The sequence below is a fragment of the Cajanus cajan genome, chromosome 7 (assembly GCF_000230855.2).
Source record: "Cajanus cajan strain Asha chromosome 7, NIPB_CcT2T_4, whole genome shotgun sequence".
Lineage (NCBI taxonomy): Eukaryota > Viridiplantae > Streptophyta > Magnoliopsida > Fabales > Fabaceae > Cajanus > Cajanus cajan.
In genome coordinates this window covers 47744424-47760793 of record NC_138523.1, presented here as the reverse complement: position 1 = coordinate 47760793, position 16370 = coordinate 47744424, and the positions used below count along the sequence as shown (strand labels likewise).

The window sequence follows — 16370 nt, the reverse complement described above, 5'->3', positions numbered from 1 at the left end:
TATAAGGGCTAAAATAATTTTTTTTTTTAAATTACAAGGACTAAACGTCAATTTTAAATTTGAAGGATCAAAAATAAATTTATCCTAAATTTGAGAGACTAAAAACATACTTAAACCTAAATAAATTAAATGAACAACTTCAATATTTGCTTGCATATTTATCATTTTTAAGTGTTTTCCTAACTAGATGCATGTCCTATATATCTTTCTTAATGTGTTTTGGACGTTTTTCATTATTATTATTGTAAACACCAAATTTATTTCATTAATCTTTTTACTAATTTATTTTTCAAATTTTCCAAATTAATGATTTAATAACAAGTAATTTACAAAAAAATTTACTCAAATAATACTATTTTTAAAAAATTACCCAAATAGCAACTGTGCAAATTTATTTTCCCGACTAGCACCATTTACTGTTGACATTTAGAACGGTCCGTTCTGATTTCAGAATGGGCCATTCCATATTAAAAAATAACACATGGCGAATGGATCAGAACGGGCCGTTCTAAATTCAAAATTAGCACATCAAAAGTGAAACCAGAACGGGTCATTCTGAATCCGGAACGGGCTGTTCTGGCCTATAGATTCAGACCATTTTTTTTTTCGATTTTCACTTATCAAATACTAAAACTCATAAAGTACCATCAAGTGATTAAAGTTATTGAATATTAACATTATAAATATAAATAAATAAATTTATTAAAATTCATTACAACAATAAAGATCAATGGTGGCGGAAACTAAATTCATGACCAATATTTGGATATGTCTTCCTAGTGTGACTAGGAGTGTGACAATAGGAACAATTTTTTACACGATTATGTTTTTCTCTAATGTCCATCTTTGTTCTAATCCTGCTAGACTTTGGCTGACCCTTGAAAGTTCTATTGAGTTTTGGATTTGGCCACAAAGTTGGAAGAAACGCAATATCCGAGAAAAGTTTGACCCGCTGGGAGATTTATAGTAAGGCTAAATGAAATGTGGTATGATTGCGGCAAGTTTCAGAAAGTTCATATTCCTTGCTCGCATGACCCGCTGGGAGATTTACAGTAAGACTAAATGAAATGTGGTATGATTGCGGCAAGTTCCAGAAAGTTCATATCCCTTGTTCGCATGACCCGCTGGGAGATTTGCAGAGATGGACATTAGAGAACAACATAATCAATTTTTGCCACCATTGATCTTTATTGTTGTATTGAATTTTAATAAATTTATTTAGTTATATTTATAATGTTAATATTCAACAAATTTAATTATTTGATGTTAATTTCTGAGTTTTGGTATTTGATAAGTGAAAATCAAACTTTTTTTTATTTATAAGCTAGAACGGCCCGTTCTGGATTCAGAATGACCGTTTTGATTCCACTTTTTATGTGCTAATTTTGAATCTGGAATGGCCTGTTCTGATCCATTCGTCATGTGTTATTTTTTAATCTGGAACGGTCCGTTCTGAAATCAGAATTGCCCGTTCTGAACGTGAATAGTAAACGATGCTGGTTGGGGAAATAAATTTGCACAGTTGCTATTTGGGTAATTTTTTTAAAATAGTATTATTTGAATAAAAAACTCTAATTTACAAATCAAATTTTAACTTAAATAAAAATATATACAATAATAATAACAAAAGAAAATCAAAAAAAGACAAAGGAAGAGGGAAACAATATCTTCCTTTGTACCAAAATCTCTGTCATCCTACACTTTTCTATGTTGTTAATCCTCCTCCAACAAGCTTGCTGAGCTTCTCTGCCATAGCCACCAACATGTTCCTAAGAGCATGCTTTTGCCATATATGCTTCCAAAAGCATGAGCTTGGTACCAACTGCCAAAGAACAATTAAAATAATAGTGAGTCTATAAATAATAGAACATAACATGAATAAAAGGGGGAACGAAAAATTTTTGAAACAGAGAAGAATCAAGGATCAAAACTAAATTTCAAATAGGGACAACTCAAGTAGAAGGCAAAAGAAGACGCTAAAGTAGTGTGGGTATCAATTACTCTCTCCGATTTTTATTTAGTATGATGTTGTTGTTATTATATAGAATGCAAATTAATTTCTAATCAGTAAAACAATTTTTTTTAGTGAATCTTTTATCATGAAATTGAAACCCTCATTCTCAAACCTCAGTAAAGCATTTAACAAGTAAAAATCCAGTCACAATAGAAAAATAGATGGAAATAAAATAAAAAAAGGGGCTGATGAACAATACCAGGGAATGAAACGATGCTTCCCATGAACACCATCATGCACCGCTGTCGAAGACAATTTTCGGCCACCGCAAGTATCGCCATGCACCGCCACGCGCTGCTATCGGAGGCAATTTTCGGTGGCGGCATCGTCGGCCTTTAGCCTCTTTTGTGGACCCTTACTATGCCTGATCGTGACGAACCGCGCACCACCTTCGAAAATGATTTTCGGTGGCAGCAACCACCCTCTACCTTTCTTCGTTTCCCTCTTCAGCCATCTTCTCCTTCCCTCTGCATAGCTGACTGTCCACCTTAACCATGACGACGCCATGACAGCGATCCGTCGCGCCGTCGACGTTCATGGAGGGAGGCTGCGCACAAAACCCTAGCAGAGCCTCCCCCACTCCTCTCAGATCTCACCCTTTTCTATTTTTAGGATTTCAATGAAATGACACTTAGCCATCTGATTTCCTTTTCTATTTTTACGTGGCATTCCCTTAATATTAGATGATGATATTTGTTTCTTGTTTTAACAAAATCAGTTTTATGTGATTAAGTTGTTTCTTTATACAAATGTGTTAGATGTTTACATAATTTTTAATCCATTTAAACAACAATAATAATAATATTGATAATAATAATAATAATTACCGTGGCATTCTCTTATCAACATTTATATTCATAATATCTATCATTTTAAAAAAGAGATTATTTGAATGTAACATTTTCATGATTATAGAGCTTAGAGATGCAAGTTGTGACAATTTGTAATCTTAAAGTCCTTATTTAAATTCAAAATATGATTAAATATCAAAATATAGTGTTACAATATTCAATATAAATATTTGAATTTATTGTATCAAAAATTTTATTGGAGGAATGATTAATTAGATATGACATCTTTTGACCACTAGGTTAGCCCAGTGATTGGGTGAGGAGAGGCTGGGATAGTTAGAAGCATGAAGACCTGGGTTCAATCTAAAAAGATGTGGCATCTTTTTAACCTTTGAATTTAAAATACAAGTTGTGACAACTTGATATCTTTAAATTTTTTGTCCAAAACAAAAATATCCAAACAAAAAATCTTTTAAGATAATAATATCTATAACAATAATTATAATTAAAATTTTATTGAGTTAACTTTGGTGTACACCTCAGTCAATTTTATGTTTTAGGATGAATGAGCTGAGATAATTCAAGAATCCTAAATTTAACAAAAATAAAATTTAATTAAAAAAATATCAAAACACAAATATTTTATACAAAGAAATACGTAACTCTGATTCTTCATTACACATAGAGATACGTAGGAGGAAGAAATAAATCTTGTCGAGCAAAAAAAAATAATAAAAAAGATAATATTATCTTTCTTTTTATATAAAAATAATAATTTTAATTTTTTAATGCATTAGTTAAATAAATACATTTAATCATTATAGTCAATTAATTTAGGGTAATATAAATATTTTATAAGTTATAAATAATTTATTTAATTAATTAAAGGTAATCGTACGTAATCGACTTCCGAATTCAAAATATAATTTTTGTAGACCATTTTTTTACATTGTAGTTTTTCTAATATTTTTCATGAAAATAAACATCGGTGGTAATTTTATTATTTTAAATTTTATTTTCAATAATTATTATCATTTATCACCACATATCATTATTAGAATAATAAAATATACACGTACTCTGATATCAACTTTATGTGACGACGTAAAGAGTGCATTGTACAATTTACCTACAAAGCTAAGAAAATGATTGATAAAAAGAAAATCTAATAAACTTGAAAGAAGCTAGTATAAATAATTTGAGTTAAATCTAACCATATGACTATTAACCATAGTTATCCTGATATTTCCTAATTCCTATCACTTCATATGCTTGACCTAACCATGGTTTACCTAGACATAGATAAACTGTCCATTTACCATTGTAAAGATGTGTTAAAGTTTGCCAATGGTAGGACACAGCCACAGCCCACATCTACTGTGACAGAAGGATCATACCTGACCTGATCAAACTTTTTGAATGGCCAATTATTAGTCTAAATATGACAACAATTTTAAAGATAGTATATAGAATAGATATTCTTTTAACTTTCCAACACCGAATATTTGACCCATAATTTGTTATTTTCTAAATTTGAATCTCAATGTCCTTGGTTGTATATGGTATTGTAGGTCTCAATCTTAAAGGTGTTACATCCACCCATACAAATAGCACAGACATGGATCCTTTGTGTGTGCCATGAAAGTAACGTGCCATGAATCAACACCAAAAAGTACATCCAAAAGGAAATTATTGTTTATAAAGCCTTTCCTTTAGTTGGTGTTTCCATCTTACACTGAGAAACCCTTTCATGCTTAAAAGATTTTTTTCTTCTGCTGAAAAGCATAATCACCATTGTATAACATATGGAACCCACAATTTTTTAAAGCACATGTATTCAATGGTGGTGGGATGTTACATCTGGAGGAAAAAGTTTCACCCTCCCAGTTATGTGCACGAAAGTAAAACAAATGCATTTTTTTTAATTGGAATTGCCGAATTGGTATACAGTTGTTTTCTGTAATCCAATTTGGGATTGATACCAAAAATATATAAAGGAGAGACTTAATTATAGATAAACTTTAACATATACATAATTATTTTAATTTATAAAACTAACACAAAGAGGAGGGGGAAGGGGGGCCTATATACTTTCCATCCTATGAATCTTCCTTGAATCTAATTACACTTTTAAACAATTATGAAAGAAAGGATTTTACTTGGATCTTCATGAAACTTGAATCTAATTAAACAATTAAGGGGGAAAAAAGGATTTTACTTAGATATTCGTGAAATTATTCATGTTCACATGCACACTCTGTTTTCGTCCTTAGCAGCAAGTTAATGCTATTTAGTCCAATTAACGAAACACATTGCCATTAGTTCTATGAAACACTAGAGATTGCAACGCTATATGTTCTATATATTACTTATGGCGTGTTTGGGTGAAAGTTTATCAAATTAATTATGAAGTAACGTGATTTAATTTTTGAAATTTTTTATTATATAATACAAAAACCATCTAAATCAATTACAAATCTAGAATAAATTAAACATGAAATCAAACTTTTAAATATTTACCTGATATATATCAATTGATATTTTAATAATTTAAGATTATCTCCAAACATTAATGGAAACACTTTCTACATTAAAATAAAATAAAATTCACCTTAAATGGTGTGAAAAATGGAAAAGCTAAAACTAACAGTATTCATTTTGATATGAAAAAACACACGTGAAATTCATTGCCATATATATACACTATTAACATGTTTAATTCTATATTTTAGATGTAATTAATTATCCATATCTCAAGATATGATTTTAAGAACCTATAAATAAGATAATGCATTAAGGAGAAAAAAGAAAAGAGGAAGCCATGGGCAAACGTGATTTCTTGTTTGTGAACAGTTTCTAAACATGCTATAAATAGGATAATGCATTAAGCGATGGTCAAAACTCAAAAGATTGAAAAGCACTATTTTTGGATGCAGCAGAGCAGGGACATGCATAAGGACAAAAGAGAAAAAGGAAGCCATATGGAATATTGCTTTGCGTATCAGCAACCAGTATTTCTATATTTGCCGTGTAACTTTTTCAGTTGCCTTGCTTCTTCAGTTTCCTTTTTGGTTTTTGCATCTTTGAGTTTGGCCACTCAACTCAAATGGGATTAATGTTTGGCGTCAACCGTCAAGGTCTTTGCCTCTGACACTGAACGGAAACTTGAAGAATTTCAATAACAGTTGGCTTAATTATATTTTCATTAACATAAATATAATATTTAAGAAATCTTTGAAAAAAATCATACCCTTTTTTTAATCTGGATCAGGCATGACTTATTATTAGTTATGCCTCGTTAAAGGACCAATTCGATCGATGTCATCCACGAATGAATAATATGGCATGCTTTTAAAAAATCATAATAAGTATTTGCTAAAAAGAGTCTTCATGTAAAATACACACCTAAACGCAATAATTGGTACTAGAAAATGACACGCAAAATCAATCCTCATATTATACTTTTTTTTTCTTTTGTCTTTCTTTTACCTAAACATTTAGTCACTCATTCAGTTTAAACTTTAAAGAATGATAGAGGTAAACAGGGTTTTAGCTTGTGTTTTGTGTGTGCATCAAATTAATACGCGAGTCGAGTGACATTTTCACGACAATAGTGTGAAATAAAGAACAAAGAAATAAATTACTATATATATTTCTGCCGGATTAAATACTGATAAACGTTAAATCAAACACGGGGTTATTTTGAAAATAATATTTCTCAAGTTTAAAAAGAGACGTCTAAATTTTATATTTGCCTATATTTACTTATTCGAGATTAAGAAGTATTTGTGTTAGACGTACATTTTACAGTGACAATGTGGAGTTTTGAAATGTTGTGTTAGTTGCATTAATGTGTTAAAACTTCTTATCAAAGTAGTATTGATTCTTCATTCATCTTTATCCGTAATAATGGACGCATTGAGAGTTAAATGCCTACTGTTTGATTCGTTTAAGCACATGAGGTCGTTATGTGCCACAATGGATGGGAAGAACATCAAATTCAAAGATACAATCTAACATATTTAGTAGGTACGAGAACAGTTTATGTGGTTACGTGAAAAATTGTGACTAAATTTTATGGACACATCTTTTATTTTATGTGGCTTCACTAGGTTATCATATTTAATCTTTTTGCAGACATAGTTTGTGTGTTGCCACACAAAATGATATGTGTGATCTCTATAATAGTTAAGAAACTTATTATAAACAACTGACTAAATTTAGATCTAGCTTTTTTTCCATTTGTGACATCTTAAATTTTCTCATTTGTGAAGCTAGGTTTTGTGCAAAACTTGATATTTGAGAAATCAAGTTCAATTCTTACCGATTCTAATGGAGTTTCTTCTCAACCCTTCGTAATCTTCTTCTACATGTGTAACTAAATTCTCATGCTAATTAAGGAAGGAACAATTTTGTTCTAATTGTTGTGTGAATTGATTATATGATCTCAATTCTTGTTTATTTTTTTAAGGAAATTCCTTTTGTGTCGTCTTTGTTGCGAGAGTTTTGGTGCTCCTTGTAACATCCTAAGTTTTCTAAAATTATTAAAAGGATATTTTAATTAATTAAATATATTTTATAAGTATATTAAATGTTTTTAAATAATTATATGAATGTTTTTGTTAATTAAAGAAAAGTTTGTGAAATTATTTGTATTATTAATTATTAAAGATATAAATATATTTTATTTGTTTTAACACATTTTTATTATATATTATGATTTTGATTAATTGATAGATTTTATAGATAAGAATATTTTTAGATAATAAAAATAAAAATTTCAAAATTATTTTATTTGATGAGATATTATCTTATGTATTTATCTGTAAAAGCTTTGAATAATTAATCTGAGTTATTTTGAAAACAAGAGTTAGTAATTAAAAGAATACTTTATAGTTGATTATAATAGATAATTATTTGAATTTCAAGAAAGAAGTAACCAATTGTGGATTAATGGGTTACCAACGGGTTATGCAATGATTAGGGTGTCGTGTTTCATATTTATAAATTAGCAGTCTAGGATTGTCTTTCATAATTAACACACATCCCTATGCTTTAAGAGGAGATAGTGACTTTTCATTAAGAGAGAACAGTAACAAAACATGAGAGAGAAGAGAAGAGAGGAAATCGATTGTTCAATAATTGGCATAGCCATCATGCAACAAATTTTGAATTATAATCGTTTGTTGTTGGATCAAATTGAATTTTGGATAGTGGGTTCATAGGACGTTATTATTTGTTTTCAACTGTTAAATCATCCAAATAATGCTTATAGTGGGAGAAAAGCGTTTCACAATAAAAGCTCTACTTTTGGGAGTTTTCATTTTCTTCCTTCTCATTAAGGAGTGAGAATCGTAGGCAGCCAGAGATAATCTCAAAGATTTGCATCTGGAGTTTGTCAATCATCGAGGTAAGGTGGGAGAGAGAACCTCGCTTTAAGTGTGGGTTATTTGTTAGGTAACAGGATTGATCCACAATTCCATTGTTTGTGTTTGATTTGAATACATGAGGTATTAAACCTAAACTTGATTGTGATATGTATCTAGTGTTCATTTGATTTACAATTGCTTTGTTTTGGTATAATTTTATTTATGATCTATGATTTTGTCTCTGTTTGTGATTCTATGTCATTTGTAAATTCTCTAGTGTTCTGAATGTGTTAATAAGTTGTGATTATATTTTTGATTCTTAGAATTGCTTATATTGTAAATTTGTGAGTGTTTGCGAGTTTTTAAGAAAATCTTAAGAATGAGTACAAATCAAATTATTGGAAAAACAATTACGAACAGGAAACCTTTAGAATAAGAATGAATTAATTAAAGTGTAGATACCTTTTTTTTTTCTTTTCTAAAGTGAGTTCATAAAATTCGTGAGACTCAATTTCAGAATGACTTGCAAATTATGCAAATTAGACATTTTGATACTATGCTAGTGCCACGTTGGGGTTGTTGGGCACGATGGCCACAGAGCGCCTTTGTGATGGTCACATTAGGCATGTGGAGGTGTACGTCGGACGTGAGAGCCACAAAATGCTCGCGACGTCATTGATGTTGGGCATGAGCTTAGTCACGTTGAGCATAAGGGATCCAAGGGCTCCCTATTATAAATTCATCGAGCGTAGGAGAGTCACGATGAGTGTAATTCTCCCAAAGGCTTGCAACCTCGATCATGCTAGGCACCAGACATCCCTCACCGGATGTTGTCTTGTGCCTATAACTGGAAATGTGAAATTGATTAATTGGTGAGTCTTGATTGATGAGCTATGTGAGTTACTTAATTGAGATAATTGAATTATGTATGTAGTGTAGAAGTATGTGATGAACCCTTGAGGTATGTAAAATTTGACAACGTGTAAAGTGATTATGTGAATAAGTCTAAATATATCTTGGCAATGATGCGACTAATGTGATGGAAAATAAGGTATATGTGTATTGTAAATGTGACTAGTATGATCATGCATAGAGTCTGTGTAATATGCATTATGTGTTTTGTGATGCGTATAATATAAAATACACTACTAGGGGAGTCTCTCTTGTTTAACAATTTAAGGATTCATGACCTTGGAAACAATTAAGTTTGAGAGCCTTAATCTCATCCATTTGTGTACATGGGGTGAAACTTGAACAACACATCTGTCCTGATGCACCAGTAATATATTTTCTCCTAATATTGGGTGTTGTGATAGTATGATGTACGTTGTTTGAAGATTCAAACACGACCATGTGCCTATGCGAGAGCGTCCCAACACCAACAGTCGTGATAGCACGTGGGGAATGGGTGCTCCGGGGCAAGCTTGTACTCGAAGGAAAGTACGATGCAGTCGATTTGGGAAACGAAGGTGTTGAAATGGGAAAGAGGCTTCACATGGGTTCAAGTCTTGGTTTCAAAACCATCTTGATTCCCTTACTGCATACCCATTTACTCTTTCAGTCAACATTTCAAAATTTAAAATGACGTGGACATATAAGCCACGTGTCAACATTCCATTGGCTATATATACAGGGGCACCAAAACCCTCTCAACAATTCCTTTTATTAATTGCATGTTCAATTCTGATACTTGTCTTAGTTTAACCGTTTAGGAGTTGAATTAAAAACTCAATTTCACAATTGAAAAGTTAATTTATTAATTAGAATTTGAAGTGAGTCTGCACCTTAATTGCCAAACGATTTAAGAATATGATTGGGTTATTAAAAGGTTTTGGCTAAATTGTAATTTTAATTTTTTGTTAATTCATAATTTTGATTTTTTTATTTTAAAATATAGATATTTAGTTTTTTATTTTTAAAATTAAATAATTTTTTTGTCTAATTATCAATTTAATATTCAATAATCACTAAATTTTAACTTTTTTTTTAATTATCATCAATTAATTAACGTGATATTTAGTAATATAATATTTAGTGACATGACATATATAAGAATAAAATTTTAAAAAATAACCTACAAAATATCATCATTTGTATTTATTTTAATAAGTAATTGATATTTATTTTATTAATAAATTTTATATGCATTGTTTTAGTTTTTTTTTTTTAATTTTCTGATATCATGTTGTTAAATGTCATATCAATTAAATATGTGTAAATATTAGCACTTAACAATTAATAAATATCAATTTGACAAGAGAATCAAAATTTCATATTTTTAAAATTAAAAATGATTAAATGTTTCTATTTTAAAATAAAAGGATCAAAATTATAAATTTATAAAAATAGAAAGACTAAAAGTTAAATTTAGCCAAAATCTTCTACGTACCCTTGCTAAATGCTTGTTTGGTTTAAATTTACCTAAGAAATTAATGTTCTTCAATTGAACAAAAGGGTCAAGTGTCAAGAAATTGAACTTAATCCTAATTAATCTTCAATTAAGAGACTTGCAACTTGGATCAAGAACGGAATTGTATACATTGCATAAGAAGAGGAATGAAAAGATTCCAACTCTAATGCTTTGTTACCCATTATTTGTATTTGTGAGATATATCTCTTGAATTTTGGGTGTTTGTTGTTTACTAAAGATTTTCTGTCCTTTGGTAAAAGTAAGATTTGTTAATTTATTACAAATTTAAGTGCAAATAGTGATCCTATATTTGTAAGTGGGTAATTGAAATACAATCCTTGTTGAAACAATACTCACCAACTTCGAATTTTTGGCACAGCTTAGCGCATTTGTTGAAGTTTTCCCCCATCAAAACCTAGTAAAAAATTATAGTAGTTGTTGTATAATTTTTTAATCGGATGGGAATTGGTCGGAAGTGCACGTTAGGAACTGCTATGTAAGGTATTGTGACATCTACCTCTTGTAATCTGTCTCCTTATCTAAACTCTGCATCTCTTCTCTTGTGCTGTTGTTTAGAGACTCAGAGTTAATAAATCTTCTTTGGCTTTTTTTTGTTTTTTTGCATATATACAGTTGTGCATTTTTTTTATAAAAAAAATTATTGTGTCTAAATAAGTGTATTAACTTTTACGCTGCATTATTAGAATGAATCATCTCACGTGTCTTTGTCATAAAATTATATCTTTCAAATTTCCTTATAAGCATTCATAAATTTTAACAAGGTCGTATTTATTTAATTTAATGTCCATAAAAAGAAGAAAGATGATTCATATTAAAAGAAAAAGAAAAAAAAAAGAGGCAACCTGTAAATCATGGTGAGTTGTGATGATAGAAGCAAGAATTATGTAGGTAGCAATGCCATATTTGTGTCCACCGATCCTCTCCACATGTTCCGAACACCACATGTGCTATTTGCACCATGAAGATGACATTAAGTGTCCGTATCCCTAGCTGCTGAGCTGTTATGGACCAAAAGTGGCCCTCTCTTAACAACATGACGTTGCGATTGCAACTGGCAAATGTTGGTATATCAAATGTTGTGTTATGGGGACATCATTTTCTGTCCACCGCAGTTAACTAAAAACATTTTCAAAGATCTCTCCACAACTTTCTAGTTTTTTCTTTTGGGGGTTGATTGATCCAAGTTGATTCTAAGTTCAAATTCTACTGAAACTAGTTGCTTCAATTCTTCTCTACATTAGGTTTGCCTTACTTTCAACTCAAAAGAAATTAGAAAAGAGAGAGAGAGAGGAAGAAATTTTTTTTTAAATTTCACAATTACCGGATCAACTTGGGAGTCGGCAAAAACCAGAGATTAAGAATTGTTCAGTGTCCAATGTCAAGAGATTAAAATATATAGAGAGAGACAGGCACGTATTGCCTGTTTTTCGACTAATAATATATAAAAAATTAAAACCAATTTAAAATTCACAATACCAACACAATCACGCCAAAATTAAAACATAAAATTAAGACATACGCAATTTTTATTACGAACCATATAAAAAAGATTTAATTGTGTCGGAAGACATGGTAACGCGCACACGAATGATTCCCCTTGAGCCGAAATCCATGGAAGATTGATTATACGAGATCTTGTGAGTTGTGAGTAAAAAATAACGGTAGTATATAATTTTATTTCCCTGTTGAAATTATTTTACAATCCAATGAAGAGAAACAGATTGTGCAAAAACCGAGGATGAAGAAGAAAAGATAAAGATACGTGTTCCTATGAGGCAATTTAATTTAAGCCCTAAAGTAAAAGAGGGGAAAAGGTAGAAAAAAGAAAAAAAGAAACATAGAGGGGTGCATGTTGATGATGAGTGATGACCCCAGTATGCAAAAATGAGGCAAAGGCTTTCCCCGAGAACATAGAGCGGCGTTAGATCTTGATTGTGTCTAATTAGATTGCATCCTATGAGTATGAAGTGTCTTGGTTTAGTATCTATTATAGGGTGGCTATACGGGCACAAAGGGCGGCACCATGGGAGGCGGCTCGTAGCAGAAGGGGGCGGCGGGGTGCTGCCAGTTTTTAAACGACGCCGTGACCTTCTCGGGCTCGCGCTGCGGCGGGTCCTGCGGAGGCTTGAGCTCTATCGGCGGCGGCGAGGAGGCGAGAGGCGAGAGGAGGGGGATGGCGACGTTCCATTGGACGGCGCGGTTTATGGTGAGGGAGGAAGGGGCCCGGCGCTGCAGGCGGCTGGGCTGGTGGCCGTTATTGGTGTTCCTTTGGAGATCTGACATTGGAATATGAGATTGAAGAATGAAGATGGTGGTGTTTGCTTTTTATATATAAAGAAAAAGAGAGAGGGAGTGCACGGACACGTAACACGTAACACGTAACACGTAACACGTAACACGTTCGGAAGGTGAAAGAAAGTGGACCCCACCTGCCTGTTGTACAGCTTGGCTTGGCTTGGCTGCTGTAAGTCTGTAACCATTCAACCTTCAACGGATTGGAATTGGATGCCTCGCCTTTCTCTTTACTCCTTTTGCTTAACATCAAATCTTCCCGTTTATAACATCTAAATATTTTTAGGATTTCAGATAATATTAGTTTTTAAATAAATAAATGAGTTGGTTAAAAATGAGAGATCAACATTGATAATGTAACGACCCGGCTGGTCACTACGTACATCACTGTACACCAGAAACGCTAGACAGAAAGGATAAGTATATAAATATAGGATCTAGAATATAAATATATACAAAGTCCCTATCTGACTAGAGTTAGAGTGTACAAAAACAAAATACATTATCAACGGCTACACCAAGTAGCTGAAAATAACAAAGCATTAACAAGGATCCAGCTCCGCCTGCCAGATGCAGACTCACCACTAGCCACCCGCCTAACCCTGCTCTGCTCTCATACATAGTATGATCATCGCAGTCCAAACCACATGGAAACAACAAAGGGTAAGCTAGTGAAAAGAAATAACATACATATATAAATATATGAATAGTAAACAACTACCCCTATCAGCACAGCAAATCGACACATCAATCAGCTTAACAAAATTCATTTAAAATACCACAACATTTAGCCATAATAGCACACATTTCACATCTTCAACATACAACTCATCGATTTTACAGCATAATCAGCAATAAGCACACAATGCGTCGTCACACATATCAACTCGGAGATCTCCTACAGCAACTCAGCCATTATGGCCTACAATAACTCAGCCTTTCGGCCTACAACAACTCAGCCATTATGGCCTACAACAACTCAGCCCTTATGGCCTACAACAATTCATATCAACATTCAACACAACACAACTTTTGCAACTCAACATATCGACTTGCAACACAACACAACTGTACAACTCAACATCAACTTTCAACACAACTCAACTGTACAACTCAACATCAACTTGCAACATAACACAAATATACAATTCAACATTAATCCACCAACATCATCCATTAGTCATCACATTATATTCATCTATTTCAACTCAACTAAGCATAAAACAACATCAACCAACATATAGAAATTTCTCATCTCCGCGCCCGACGCACTCATGGTTGCGCCCAGCGCGGTACAACCAGAGAGCACCAGAGGCTAGCGCGCCCAGCGCAGGTATGCCTGCGCCTGGCGGGACTCAGCTAGAGAGCCCAAGGCTCACACGCGCCCAGCGCATGCCAGGCAGAGACTCCAAGGAGTCTCGCGCGCCCGGCGTGCCCATACCCGCGCCTAGCGCGAGGAAGGTAGAGACCTCCCCTTGGTCTCGCGCCCAGCGTAATTCAAATTGCGCCCAGCGCCCACAAGGCAGAGACTCCCAAGGAGTTTCACGCCCAGCGCGACAAGGGCCGTGCTCAACGCAGCACATCAATATCAGCATATACAATACAACACACAACATATTCAACACATAATACGGCTCGTTCACTTTGTTTACAACTCGTCTATCTTGTCAAATTACCCACCCAAACAACACCAATCAACCTAAGCACCTAAAACAACTTTCAACTTAACCAAAATCACTAAAATGTGAAATGGCAACTTCCACAGAAAATAACGCATCAGGAGTTATACTACTCCTAACATACTCATCCTTATCTCATATGCAACATAAGAAGATTTACTACAACTCTCTTGAAGACACCAAGTCCAAATTCCTTCATCTACCTTGTTAAAAATTCTAAAAACCGCAACAGCTATAAGTAATGCTGGCAGCTTGACCCCTCTTCACTAAAATAGCCATATCTGGAGTTCTAAAACTCCTTTTTGGGTGATTCCAGCGCCATTGGAAAGCTAACATCCAAGGCTACAACTTTCATGAAGACTATAAAGTCAAATTCTGACATTCAAATGCGCGCCCGGCAAAATTCTCAACCAGAGACCTACAGAGGTCTATTGCGCCCGGCGTGGTTCTCCCCGCGCCCGGCATGGTTCATCCAGAAATTTCCCATTTCAAATCGCGCCCGGCGCGAAGAACTGAGCCCGGCGCAAATTCAAACAGCAACTCTCCCCAATTCGAAAATTCCACCCAAAACCTGCAAAATCAACTTCCCAGGCACATGCAATCGGTCTAAAACATCACATTTTCATCATACAACCCGAAAATACCAGTTTTTTCAACATGCATCCATCAATCATCAAAAACCCAAAATTTTCTGAAAAATCCCAAAGAACCCCAAAAACGAAAATTTTCACACATAGCCACAAATTTTCAAGCAATCAGCCATAAGTTGAGTTCGTGAACTCGATTTTCAACAAATCACAGCCAAGCTAGCTTCCCTTACCTCGGTTTCAAAATTTCCGAGCTCCGGGAGGCACAAGGAAGAAGAAGCTTGAAAGAGATGGGGAATGAAGAAGGAAGAAGAATTTCGTGCGTCCGCAAGCTCCTAGATACTTATTCAGCACCTTGAATCCAAGCAACAAAAGTGTGATCAGCCAAAAGAGAATGGATGGGGAAAAGAGAGTGAAAGAGAGGGTTTTGAGTGAGAGTTTGGAGGGGGAAAAAATGTGTTACCAGCTGTGGGTCTCACAGATAAACTCCTTTTTTTCTTTTGTGAAATTAGTATTAAGTATGAATATTTAATTATAAATTATTTTTTAGTTATAATTTAAGTATGAAATTGTTTAAAAGATATTTAATTATAACTTAATTTTTTTATATTCTTAATTTTTGTTGTATGTATTAAGCATATTTTTTACTTAATGTTAGAGACTAATTTCTTTAAAAAGTATAAATCATTCAAATGGTTGATATTTTTTTCCATGGTTAAGTATTGAGCACTTATAATACGTTTAAGAAATTCAGCTATTGTTTCTTAGAATAAGAAATCCAGCTATCTATAATAATGTTTGATTTTTTTTTGGTATATTTTTTAAATGACTTACTATTTTTTTACAGGAATAATTTTCTATCTTAAAAAATATATTAATAAATGCAACTTGCTTTTACAAATTATTGATTTAATTTTTTATTGAATAGTTTTATTTTCATCAAACAATTTTTTTCATCAATCGAAATTATAATCATAGTAAACCTAGACACTAGGATTCAGGTTTTTAGTTAAGTTAGATAAATAAATGACATAATCAATTATTTACCTAAATAAAGTGTATTGTTTTTTTATTAAATAATTGTAATTAATTAACAAGAAAAAAAATAAATGCTATTATTACATCCATTCATGTGATTTTTTTTACACCGGAAAGAGAAATTCAAACATGTGATTTAAAAGCACTATTAATCAAATTCAGATATTAT

At 32.7% G+C, this 16370-nt stretch overlaps 1 long non-coding RNA gene across 1 annotated transcript; it reads right to left on the bottom strand.

The window, feature by feature from the left end:
* Window positions 1-1526: 1526 nt before the first annotated feature.
* LOC114916306 (uncharacterized) lies at window positions 1527-2706 on the bottom strand. Its single transcript, XR_003804706.2, has 2 exons — window positions 2214-2706; window positions 1527-1822 (listed from the first exon to the last, which is right to left on the bottom strand). It is a non-coding gene; the product is annotated as an uncharacterized LOC114916306 (long non-coding RNA).
* Between the last annotated feature and the right edge of the window lie 13664 nt (window positions 2707-16370).